Below are 12,223 nucleotides of genomic sequence, written 5' to 3' on the forward strand. Positions count from 1 at the left end.
TGGAGAACTCTCAGGAGGCTAGAAGAGGATCTGCCCTATGACCCTGCAATCCCTCTCCTGGGGGACCCAACACACTCATCCAAAAAGACCTGTGTACACCTGTGTTCAAAGCAACACAATTTGTAACAGCCCAAACCTGAAAGCAACCCAAGTGTCCAACAACAGATGAGTGGCTGAGAAAGTTGTGGTCTAGATACACAATGGAATACAATGGAAGTCACCTTCTTCACCTCATCTTTTTTATTTTATTTTTATTTATTTTTAAATTTTATGTATTTATTCCCTTTTGTTGCCCTTGTTGTTTATTGCTGTAGTTATTATTGTTGTTGTTATTGATGTCATTGTTGTTGGATAGGACAGAGAGAAATGGAGAGAGGAGAGGAAGACAGAGAGAAAGACAGACACCTGCAGACCTACTTTTCACTGCTCGTGAAGCAACTCCCCTGCAGATGGGGAGCCGGGGGCTCGAACTGGGATCCTTATGCCGGTCCTCGCGCTTTGCACCACCTGTGCTTATCCTGCTGTGCTACCACCTGACTCCCTTCATCTCATCTTGAACGAAGGAATTATATTAAGTGAGATCAGTCAGAAAGAGAAGGATAAAGATGGGATGGACAGAAGTTGGGAAATCAGAACAGAAGGGAAACACAAAGCAGAACTTGGACTGGATGCTGGGTGCTGGTGCTGGTGCTGGAGCTCATTTGGGAGGGAGTGTTGATGCCTGTCCTGGTGAGGTGAGAAACTGTCCCCAAGTGCCAACCATTCATCTTCCAATAACAAAGAGAAAGAGACAGAGAAAGACAAAGGAAGAAAGGAAGGAAGAAAGAGACTGGGAGGATGAAAGGCATAGTTGCTGAGTCCCGTGTCTCCAGCCCAGCTCTCTTCCTCAGCACAAGTCTGAGGGTGTCTGTGGGGCCCTCCCGAGAGAAGCTTTTCCACCTTGAAGCTGGTGTCCCTCCTCAGCTGCATGCTGTCGGGGCGTCTCCCAGATGCTGGGGTGTGGGGGCTCACCTGCTGAACCCCCAAGCTTTGCACACCTGGCACCATGCCCAGAGCATGTGCCATGCAGGTGGCAGAGGGGACCCCACAGCTCAGAGTCCCCTGCCTGCCTGGCTAGGATGCCTCGGCCACTGCGACCCAGAGACACAGCCACCTCCAGGTTCCAGACCTGAGTCTGTTCCCAGCTGCAGGGACTTGTCCCCAGTGAGCAGGGGAAGAGGGACGCAGAGGTGGCAGATGACCTCGGCGACCAGCCAATGGCACACGGAAGAGGGGACTCTGCACCAGCTGTGGGGTATTGGCACCTCCCCCGGCACCCCTGCGCCACTCCTTCACCCCTGCACCCAGCTCCTGGGGAGGAATCAGGGGGTTCCTGAGGAAGGGTGGACACAGGCCCACAGACACCCACATCCTGGACTCGAGTGAGATCTTTTAGATCTGTGAGCGGACTTTTAGGTGCGATGAAGTTAGGGCCTCGGAAGGGGGGCATCATCAAGGACCCCCCAGGAACATCCTGATGTCAGCAGAGGACTTTGCAAGAGACAGAGGTGGGGGTGTGTCCTAGGAGGGGATCTGAGGATGAGGAGAGGAGGAGGAAGAGGATGAGGGGGAGGAGAAAGAGGAGGGGAAGGAGGGGGGAAAGGGAGAGGAGGAGGAGGGGACAAGGGAGGGGGAGGAGGTAGAGGAGCAGGAGGAGGAGGAGGAGGAAAAAGAAAAAGGAGAAATAATACTAAGAACCTCTTGAGAATGTGGGCAAAGCCTGGGACTCACTCCATCACTCACAAAGGCTCAGAAGGAAGGGGCTGAGGGGACCTAGAGGCGAATACTTATGGAAGGTTCCAGAAGGCAGTTGTCCTGAGCTACTGCCCACTTGGGGTGTGTTTGCTGAATGAACCCGCCAAGCCGTGACCCCAAGAGGTATCTTCACACCCTCCCCCGTGACCTTGTAGACACCCCCCCATCAGGGCCCTCCAGGCTTGGTTCCCTTCTCTCCTCCCCCTGCAAAGACTCTGCTTTTCCTGCTGGAAGAGAAGCACCAGATTGTGGGCACACAGAGACACCCCTAATGCTAGTGGTCAGCAAGAGTGTCGCCCCAGGACGCCCAGCACCTCACACAGGGGACGCCCACAGGTGAGTGGCGGGCAGCAGGGCCAGGCGCCCTCTGGACCCGCACACATACTTATTTACCTTCTTTCTCCTTCTCATGGTCCAAAGGGGGATTTTGAAATCTCTGGAGCCGGGCTAAATATTTACCCAATCAATTTCCAAGCCATGTCAGGGGTGGCCAGCAGACCAAACAGCTCAGGGACCTTGCTCAGGTACAGCCTCTACTGTTATTCATTCATTCATTCATTCATTCATTCATTCATTCATTCATTCATTCATTCACCAAATGTTGGATGTGAGGCCTCAGTCCTCTACCAGACAGTACAATGAACAGTGGGGCCAGCAAGGAAGGCTGTGAGCTGGGCCCTGCCTTCAAGATGTTCCCTCTAACAGAGCTGCAGACAGGGGAGATTAAAATCAACAGGTTTTGTTAGCTATCAGACTCACACCAAAATTATGAAAGTTAGGGGCCCCAGGAACATATATAAAATAGGCTTCCTAGCTCCTCTCCACCCTAAGATCCCTATTCTCATTTGCTCTATTCCTACTTTCTTATTTATTTATTTATTTATTCATTCATTCATTCATTCATTCATTCATTCATTCATTCATTCCCTTTTGTTGTCCTTGTATTATTGTTGTTGTTACTGATGTCATCGTTGTTGGATAGAACAGAGAAATGGAGAGAGGAGGGGAAGACAGAGAGGGGGAGAGAAAGACAGACACCTGCAGACCTGCTTCACTGCCTGTGAAGTGACCCCCCTGCAGGTGGGGAGCCGGGGGCTCGAACCGGGATCCTCCCTCCACAGTATCCTTGTGCTTTGCGCCACATGTGCTTAACCTGCTGCGTTACCGCCCAACTCCCTATTCCTATTTTCTGGTTCCTGTTTATTAAACATTTTGTCCTGTTTTATATCTTGCTCTTTTCAGACACCAAAGTGCAGATGTTGCTATGACTCCATCCTGACCTCCCGGGCAGATGACCTCACCAATACGTCCTGGAATCTCCCCTCTCTAGAACTGGGGACCTCTCTCCAGCCAGAGCCCCATCCTGGATCCTGCAGCTCCCATGAATCCTTGCTCAGCACCCGACTGTCTCTGCAACCTGCCCCCAGTTACCTGAAGCCCGAGGTCAGGAGGTCCTGCCTGTGGCATGCCAGGAAGCAAAGGTCCACCCTACGGTCACTCAGCACAGGGAACCATCCGGAGACCCAAGAGCTCGGGCTGGGTGCGGTGAGCTCAGCATGTGAGGGAGTGAAGTCTCAGACTGGTGTCAACCCTGGATGTATCTGCATGGTCATAGGGGCCTGATGGTGTCATCCCTGGGTGGACATCAGCTTCTGGGAGTGCCCACTCCCACCCATGTGGGTCAGGCTCTCATGCACAGCAAGATGTGTCCTACTGGGCGGGGTTGCAGTTCCCTGTCCCCTTTTACATTTCTTAAAGATAGTTTGTGGGAGTCGGGCGGTAGTGCAGCGGGTTAAGCACACGTGGTGCCAAGCACAAGGACCGGTGTAAGGATCCTGGTTCGAGCCCCGGCTCCCCACCCGCAGGGGAGTCACTTCACAGGCGGTGAAGCAGGTCTGCAGGTGTCTGTCTTTCTCTCCCCCTCTCTGTCTTCCTCTCCTCTCTCCATTTCTCTCTGTCCTATCCAACAACAACATCAGTAACAACAATAATAACTACAACAATAAAACAACAAGGGCAACAAAAGGGAATAAATAAATATTTAAAAAAGTAAAAAAAAAGATAGTTTGTAAGATGAGATTGTGTTCTCTGGGACAAAATGGATGGAACTGGAGGTGATGCTTAAAGAAACAGGCAGAGACGAAAGATAACTACCAGATGGTTTCACTCATATGTGGAATCTAGAGATTGATTTACTTGTCAAAAAAAATCCAAATAAAACAGAAGCAAGCAAGCTGTTAGACTTGCAAGAACTCTGGTGGTTTATCTTTGGAGCTGGGAGGTCGGGGACACAGGGCTGTGGCGGTGGTGTGGTGCAGAGCTAGACGCTGTCATCTGACAATCTTGTAACAAACTATTAGTAACAAAGAAGAAATTAAAAAGATGTTTTGGAGGAGTCAGGTGGTAGCGCAGCAGGTTAAGCACACGCGGTGCAAAGCTCAAGGACTGGAGTAAGGATCCCGGTTCAAGCCCCCAGCTCCCCACCTGCAGGGGAGTCGCTTCACAGGCGGTGAAGCAGGTCTGCAGGTGTCTGTCTTTCTCTCCCCCTCTCTGTCTTCCCCTCCTCTCTCCATTTCTCTCTGTCCTATCCAACAACAATGACATCAATGACAGCAACAATAATAACTACAACAATAAAACAACAAGTGCAACAAAATGGAAAATTAAAAAAAAAGATGTTTTGGGGAGTGTCATCAAGTATAACATCCTCCATCATCCTTTGGTTGTGTCTAGATTTGTTATTCTGGCAGGTGCTCAGCACTGAGAGCATTGCCCGGGGTGTTTATAAACCTAAGGCAGTGTGACCTTGATGGTCGCAGTGTAGTTAGACACATCAACATGGCTTGGCTCCAAGTGCAAGTGGCACAGTTTGCTTGAGTTACTTGCCGCAGCCTTAATGGAAGGTCACAGTAGCTTTCTCCAGGAGTTAAAATAGGAGTTGCCTTCAAAGACTTTCCCATCTTTTCAGATGAAGTCCATTATCATCATCATTATTATTATTTATCATTATTGTTTTTTTAACCAGAACTCCACTTAGCTCTGGCTTAATGGAGGGAATTGAACCTGGGGCTCTGGAGCCTCAGGCATGAGAGTCTCTTTGCAGAACCATTATGCTATCTCCCCCACCCAAAGTCCATTACTAGATGTTGTATGTTTTTATTGTTTGTAAAAACTTACAGTACTCCGGTTGTAACTTCAGGCAAGAAGGAGGAGATGTCATCATCCTCCACTGACAGTCACATTAGGCAACCCTCACTTCTCAAAGCACAAAAGCAAACACCTCACCTTGACGTTTCCATCACTGCCCACCTACATGGGCCTGTGTGTGGGACCTCAAGTTCATCGCCTATGGGGGGTGGGGGGGTGGGGAGGGGAATTAGCCCTGGTCAGCTAATAAGATCATTGCTGGCACTGGAAGCCAGGCTTCTGTCACCAGCTGCATGTCACCATGCATGTCAACAGCTACACAAGGTCCCCCCGGGAGCCGTCTGGGCCCTTGTGACATTCAGTCTGATGTGCTTCCATGTGGACTGAGACTCCGTCTTCCTTCTTCCCTCTCACACTCAAACTACCAGTGTCTTTTTTTTCTCAAGACCATCCCTGGAGTGCCCACCCTTGGGAGTTTGCTGAGCCCAACTGTCATTGGCTGTCTCCAGCTGGGGCCACAGACTCAGAATCCAAGTGTGGGGTTCATTCTTACATGTTCTTTCCACTTACCTCCCAAAACAAAACATTGCAAGTATGTGTGTGTGTGTGTGTGTGTGTGTGTGTGTGTGTGTGTGTGTGTGTGTGAAAGAGAGAGAGACAGAGAGACAGAGAGATCAGAGCACTGCTCAGCTCTGGCATAGGTGGTGCTGGAGATTGAACTTATGGCCCCTGGGGCCTTGGCTACGGCAGCAGATACTTAAGAGGCTGAGCTCTGTCCCTCATCCCACGTGTTCAAATGCTGCCAGTCAGATGCCTGAGGTGTGTCTGGGAGTCTGGGGAAGTTATAAGCCAGGAGGACACCTGCAGAATGAGCTCCCAGAGGCCAGGCAACCACCCCGTCCTCCAGCTGGCATCCAAGGGGCCTCGTGCAGTGGCAGCATTGGAGTCTGCCCTCCAGAGACTGAACATCCCAACACACAGCCAGAATGGGGCCCCAGCCAGACTTCCAGGCTTTTGCGTCAAGAATTAGAAACCACCTATCCACACAAGCAGAACCTGAACTGGAGTTGGCGTATCGCACCAAAGTCAAAGACTCTGGGGTGGGTGGGTGGGGAGAATACAGGTCCAAGAAGGATGACAGAGGACCTAGTGGGGGTTGTCTTGTTATATGGGAATCTGGGGAATGTTATGCATGTACAAACTATTATATTTACTGTTGAATGTAAAACATTAATTCCCCAATAAAGAAATAAATTAAAAAAAAGAAAGAAACCACCTATCCTGGGGAGACATCCAGCGGGGGCAGGTGGATGGAGGAAAGGCACTCATCACAGGGGGCAGGTGGATGGAGGGAAAGGCACTCATCACAGGGGGCAGGTGGATGGAGGAAAGGCACTCATCACAGGGGGCAGGTGGATGGAGGAAAGGCACTCATCACAGGGGTGCTGTCCGTCCGATATGCTGACACCCTGGACAGGGGTCAGAGGGTGCTTCCCGGTGTGGTGGGACGCTGGGGGCACCAGAAGGGCTGGGAGGCTGCCTGTGTGGGCTGAGGTGGCAGGTGAGTCAGCTCGGAGGGTAGACAGCCTCCCAGAACACCTGGCTGGGCTCTGTGGCGCCACCTGCTGGATGGGCATGGCCTCTCACAGAGCCCCAGATAACTTCCTGGGTCCACCTGCAGGTCTGGGAACAGCCGGATCCCAGATGCAGGGTCCCTGGAGCAAGCCGCCAATCGCCCAGCCTCCAGCTCCCAGATGAAAGATGCTGCCCAGACCAGGACACAAGAACCAGCCCAGGAAGCTGCCGGGCACCTGCCCTGCCGGCTTGGCCCCACCCACACTGCTTTTCCCTCTGCCTGCAGGTGAGTCATAGCCACGGTGTGTGTGTGTGTGTGTGTGTGTGTGTGTGTGTGTGTGTGTGTGTGTGTGTGTCAGAGCCCGCTGGCGGCACTGGCACGTGGTCTGGGACGAACACACCTCAGCACATGCTTCTTGCTCCATCTGGCTTGTTCGGGGCCACCGGAACATGAGGGAGGGAGACAGGTGGCTTGGCAGGTGCGGTGGCTGTGGGGATTGGTGTAGAATTGTCCCTCATAAAATCATAATTGCTGTCACAGATGAGGATATGACAGTCGTAAGCCAGCTCCTGTGGAAGTGTTTCTATCCACCAGGCTGAGTCTGAACCTGTTAAGACTGGGGGCAGTGGGTTCAAGCCCCAGGTCCCCACTTAGAAGAGGGAAGCTTCACAGGCAGTGAAGCAGGGCTACAGGTGTCTCTGTCTCTCTCTTTCCCTCCCTCCCGGTCTCCACATTCCCCAGTTATCTCTCTTCTCCATCTCTCATTAAAACAATATTTTTAAGCTCAAAGCAATAGGCTGGGCGGTGACAAACCTCTGTGAGCCCACACATTACCATGCAAAAGGTCTCTGGTTCAAGCCTCCACTCTCCACCTGAAGGGTGGGGGGTTAGCTAGTGATGAAGCAGGGCTGCAGTTGTCTCTCTCTCTATCTCTGTCTCTCTGCCTTCCTTTCTGCCCACCTCTCCTCTCTATTTCTCTCTGTCCTATCAAGAACAGTGAAAAGCCACTGGGCATAGGCACCGAACCCCAGTGATGAGCCTGGTGGAAAAATGAAGTGTGGTCAGGTGTGGCTCCCCTCACAGGTGGGCGAGCTGAGACGCTCTGGGGAGCCAGCAGCCTGGCCCGGCTCACACCCACACCCCTTCTCAGATTGTTACCTGGGAGTCTCTGGATAGCCAGTGGGTCATTTCTGGGCTCTGCCCCTTGCTCCCTAACCCTCCCTCACGGTGAGACCTTCCCAGGGTCGTGCTTCTCTCCTTGTCCCTCTGAAGGCATCTGACGTCACTCACTTACACCCTAGTATGAATGAGTTTCAGCCGGCATGTTCTCATTCCTCAGTTAATCGCCCCTCTCAGCTTGTGAGCACTCCTTCTTCATAAATCACTCAACTTACCCACTTGGTTTGGAGGAGAGCAAATGTTTCTGGACCCCCCCCCCTGGGGGGGGGACACAGAAGGGCTGGCAATGTCCCCACTGGTCACCTAGCTCTGGGCTTGGGAACGTGACTGTAGGTGGTTAGCTCCACAGAAAACATCTGGCACCAGTATCCTGCATGGGACCTGGTGGGTGGAACACTGGACTCTCAAATCTGAGGCCCAGAGGTTTGGTCCCCAGCATGGTGTAAGCCAGTGACACCTGGTTCTCTCTCTCCTTCTCCTCCCCTGTCTCTTATTAAATAATATTTTTAAGCACTAAATAAGGGGCCAGGCAGTAGCGCACCTGGTTGAGCACACGTATTAACACATACTAGGTTTGCACTTAAATCTCCCCATCCCCACCTGCAAGGACAAACTTTAAAAATGTTGAAACTGCTGCAGGTTTCTCTCTCTCTCTCTCTGACTCATCTGCCATCTAGATTTATCTCTGTCCATTCACATAGAAGAAGAAGAAAAACAATAAATAAATAAAGGAAAAGGTGGCCACCAGGAGCTGTGCAAGCACCAAGGTCCAGAGATAACCCTGGGGGAAAAATAAAAAATCAAACAAAAGCAAAAACTGAAATCCAACAAGCAAGTAAGCCTAAGCATAAGCAAAAGTTTCCCTCAAAAAAAAAAAAAAGCCGGGGGGGGGGCAGATGGTGGTGCAGCTGGTTGAACGCGCATGTTTCAATGCACAAGGACCCAGGTGCGAGACCCTGGTCCCCACCTGCAGGGAGAAAGCTTTGTGAGTGGTGAAGCAGTGCTGCAGGTGTCTCTCCGTCTCTTCTTCTGCATCTCCCTCCTCCCTCTTGATTTCTAGTTATCTCTATCCAATAAGTTAATAAAGATAATAAAAAACAATTAGCAGGAGTCCTAAGCCGCCCAGGTAGGCAGCTGTTTTGGGTGCTGACCGGCCGTCCTTCCAGCACATTCCAGCCGGCCCCGCCCGGGACCCACACAGGCTGGGTGTCGCGTCGCAGGGTGACAGTGACAAGCGATGGGCAGGGAGCAGGAGCTGAATCAGCTGTTCTCTGCGCCCGCCCATTGTCACAGCCAAGAGCCAGCATCCTGGTCGCTGCACGCTCAGAGCCTCCTGGTGCTGTGGCAGGAGGAGCTGCCAGCCCTGTGGCAAGTTGACGCAGCAGGGTCCGAGGTCCCACTGGGAACCTTAAGGCACAGAGACCTACAGTGACCAGGGGAGGTGGCCCAGGGACACCGACGTGGGACTAGAACCCGGGGCCTCTGGGACTCAGGCCTTGCTCCAGCACAGCTCTACAGTGCCTTGCTGAGGCGGGGACCTAAGGGGCAAGAAATGCTGCTGCTTGGGCTGGGTGGCAGCACACCTGGCTGAGTGCTCAAAACCCGGGTTCGAGCCCTCGATCCCCACCTGCAGGGGGAAGCTTCACGAGTGGCGAAGCAGGGTTGCAGGTGTCTCTGTGTCTCTTTATCTCTCTATCTCTCCCTTCCCCTCTCGTTTTCTCTCCGTCCTATTAAAAAATAAATAAAACAGAAAGAAAATATAAAAAAGAAAAAAAAGTAGGTTCACAGTGCCCACACCAAGCCCCAGTGATGGCCCTGGTGGACATTAAAAAAAACTGTTGTGGGGTCAGGCAGCCGTGCACCCGGTTAAGCACACACATTACCATGCTCAAGGACCCGGGTTCGAGCCCCTGCCCTTTGCTTGTAGGGGGGCTGCACCACAAGCAGTGAAGCAGGTCTACAGCTGTCTCTCTTTCTCTCTCCTTCCCCATCTCCCCCGACCTCTCAATTTCTGTCTCTCCTATATGATAATTCTTTAATTAAAAAAGGGAAAATGGCCTTCAGAGGTGGCAGGTTTGTAGTGGTGGCATGGAGTCCCAGTGGAAGGGAGAGACAACCAGGTGAGGGAGGGTCTCTCTCTGTGGACTGGGCTTGGAAGAGTCCACCTGGGTCCTGGCCCCGCTGGCAGGCAGACACTGTGGCATTTTGCAGGTTTGCCTGCAAGGCCCAGGGAGCCAGCCAGGCTGAAAGGCTGCAGGGGTAGGTGCTGGGATTCTGTAGGGGGGCAAGGGTGGCTTGCCCTGGGCACTGCTCACAGCTGTCACTCTCCAGTGTCTCTGCTCCGTGACCCTGGGGCAAAGCAGAGAAGCCCTGGACTGGACCTTAGCAGGCCAGCACAGTGTCAGGGGCCACCAGTGATGGGCTTGTGGAGAGAGGCGTGGGCACAGGCGAGGCTGGAATGTGCCCTCCCTGCCAAGGCACCCACACCCAGGCTGCTCCTCCCCAGGGCTGGAATCTGGGTGGAAGGTTCCACTCAGTGATGTCACAGACAGGACAGAAAGTGGGTCCAGGCTCACTTTAATGATGGCTTTTTGGTCTCCACCTGACCACCCCATCATCTAGGACTCTAGTTAGGGAATCTTGGGATTCCCACATAGATATGATGGGCCTAGACCTCTAACAGACCCCTCTCTCCACCATCACTGGTCACTTCCATCTGGAACGTCATCACAAGCCCTCTGTGGGCCTCTCCAGGACTATCGAGCAGCAGTGGTGGGGACTCCCACTCTCTGAAGGGCAGCTGGGTCACTCTGCCACTTGAGGAAGACAGGTCCTAAAATAAGGGCAGCCTAGAATGTTCCCAGCTGTGACCATGGACTGTGACTTGGACTGACTGGCACTCAGAGGTCACACAGGCTCCTGTGCTGAATGTGAATAGACATGGGCCCTGGGTCAGATTGATGGGGTCTACAGGTAGCGGTATTTACACACTTTCCCCGTATTTGAGAACTAGTCTCTGCTCTAATCCTATTCTAGGCCTAGTCTCAACTGTAACACCATCTCCCCAGACAATACTTTTAGCCTCCCTGCATGTTAGCTGTCAGGCTCAGACAAGAATTACTAAAGTCTGGGGGCCCTTGGAATAGACCTAAAACAGACTTCCCAGCTTCTTCCCACATGAAGACCAGATAATTCCCTGCCCCAGAAGACCAAGTGGAAGCCCAGCATCACCACACAACTTACAGAGACGTTGAGTCACTTAAAAAATTTTTTTTTAATTAATTTTATTTTTGAGAGAGATGTAGAGAGAGACACACACAAAGAGAAACACCAGAGCCCTGCTCATCCCTGGCTTATGGTGGTGCAGGGGATTGAACCTGGGACTTAGGAGCCTCAGGCATGAGAGTCTGTTTGCATAACCATTATGCTGTCTCCCCTGCCAGACTGAGTCACTTTTTATAGGCTGCTGGGGTCTTTGCAGGGCTCCTCACGTCTTCACAGTCACCTGAAAACTCCGACTCACCCTTTAGAATCCAGCTCTGGAGTGTTCCAAGCACCCAGGAACCTCCCGTCCACTATCTCCTCCCAGGGGAACTTGAACTCTGGCCCTTGCCAACCTTGGTTGTGTCTCCGTGGCATCCAGTGCTGCCGTCAGCCCAGGGTCTGGGGAGTCAGCACTAGAGCAAGGCCCTCCAGCTGGCTGGGACATCCCATGGGATCAGCACCTGGGAGAAGCCAGGGAAACAGAGCAATTGGGGGTCCTCTCTCCCCTGCATGAGGCCATGTGTGGAGACATCTTCGGGCTCCTGCCTGGTCTGGGACCCAGCTCCCTTTGGCCCCATGCCCCCAGTCTGGACAACTGTCCTCACCCTTCCTGCCCCCAACCTATGAGTTTGTAACTTTCCAACTGCTGAAGTTCAGGGCAGCCTCAGGTCTAGGCCAGGGCCTTGGTGGGTGTTAGGAGGGGGCTGGCCTACTGCCCTCTGTCAGCTGTGGCCCAGACCCAAGGACTTTGGGGGCCTGGAAGGGGGCCCCAGCCATCAGCATCAGGAAGAGCCCCTGATGGAAGCCCCAGGAGGCCCCTTCCTCTTCCCCTAGGTAGATCTGATGGCCTGTCCCTGCCATCCTTAGATGCTAGGACGAGGGCAGGACACTTGGAGTGGCCATCTGTGCTCCAAAGGGGAAACTGAGGCCCAGAGTGGACACAGGAGCTTCCAGGGACCCCATACTCCCCCAGTTGGACAGGGCAACTCCTCCTGGCTGGAGCCAGCGCCCGACTGGGCAAGTCTCTGTCACTCAGCGACACCCTCTCCCGGGGATGCTCCTCCCAGGCTGTCCCTGTGAACCGGCATGTCTGGAGCAGGCAGGTGGGGTCTGGCGCCACCTCGCCCTGTCATCAGCAGGCATGGTGTCCTCCCAGGCCAGCGCCCAGGCCTGGATTCCCACTCTGCCCGGTGCTCCTGCCCTCTACCTCCACCCTGTCTGGCCTGGCCTGTCGCCCAGAGATCCAGCCTGCACCCCACAGTG

The sequence above is a fragment of the Erinaceus europaeus genome, chromosome 22 (genome assembly GCF_950295315.1).
Source record: "Erinaceus europaeus chromosome 22, mEriEur2.1, whole genome shotgun sequence".
NCBI classification, from domain to species: Eukaryota; Metazoa; Chordata; class Mammalia; order Eulipotyphla; family Erinaceidae; genus Erinaceus; species Erinaceus europaeus.